Source organism: Gekko japonicus, unplaced genomic scaffold, assembly GCF_001447785.1.
Source record: "Gekko japonicus isolate JY-2015 unplaced genomic scaffold, Gekko_japonicus_V1.1 scaffold1014, whole genome shotgun sequence".
NCBI lineage: Eukaryota > Metazoa > Chordata > Lepidosauria > Squamata > Gekkonidae > Gekko > Gekko japonicus.
In genome coordinates this window covers 457,738-458,674 of record NW_015164217.1, presented here as the reverse complement: position 1 = coordinate 458,674, position 937 = coordinate 457,738, and the positions used below count along the sequence as shown (strand labels likewise).

Here is a 937-nt window from a genome sequence, read left to right as displayed (position 1 = left end):
GATCGTGGGGGGGGTCCCCCCGCCCCCCCCGCCACCCTCCACTTTGTCCTTAGACATGTGGGTACATCCAGGTGCCTTTCTCTCGCGTCCCCCCCTCCTTCTCGCCGGTGGCGCCTGGGGCAGGGAGGCTGGGTTGAGCTGCCCCTCCAAGTCCCGAATTGGAGGTCGGGGTTGCCTTTCGGTTTCCTCCGGTTTGTGTCTTTGGATGGGGGGGGGAGAATGCCTTGCTGTGCCTTTGGCTGCCCCTCTTGTGCATGCCACTTTGTGGCGCAACCAGGGTAACAGGGAAGCTCTCTGTTCCTTCTTTTATGGTAGCGTTGTTGTGTGTGTGAGTGTTAAATTGTTTGGGATTGATTTTACTTTTCTCCCCTCTATCCTCTCGGTCATATAGTTCCAACAAGAGGGGTCCAGGTAGCTTTCTGCTCTCTCCTCACCCCCCCTTTCCTTTCTTTATCTCTTTCCCCACTCACCCTTCTTTTATCTCGGCCTCTGCTTTGAGTTCTTGCGGAATGGAATTTATACAGCAGCCCCCCCCGCCCCCCGCTCTTTTCCAGAGGACCTCTGAATCCAAATGTGTGAATCCACATTTTTCTCCCCCTCCCCTCCCCCCAACTTCCCTTGCTTTTGGATTCGAGGAAGGATGATAACCGGCCTCGTTCCGAAACAGATCCACCCCCCACCCCGGGATTTTGTTTTGATCAATGGGGGGAGGAAAAAATTACAGGAACAAGCACACAAGTAAAAATGGCGTTCCCAAATTCTCCCCCGTCCGGGGTATCCGTCAATTCCCATCTGATGCAGCCAGCGTTGGGGGGGCTGTGAGCAGAAAGAGAACAAAGCGTTGGGAAATATGGTCGAATCTTTGCAGAGACACACATACAGAACCCCTTCGTTGCTCTCCATAACTGAGTGATGCTGAAAAGCCCTGGATGTAAGC

At 54.0% G+C, this 937-nt stretch overlaps 1 protein-coding gene across 1 annotated transcript in view; it reads left to right on the top strand.

Annotated features, from left to right (window-relative positions):
• CADM4 (cell adhesion molecule 4) overlaps nucleotides 1-937 on the top strand; it is a 219,537-nt gene that overhangs the window by 741 nt on the left and 217,859 nt on the right. The window lies entirely within an intron of this gene.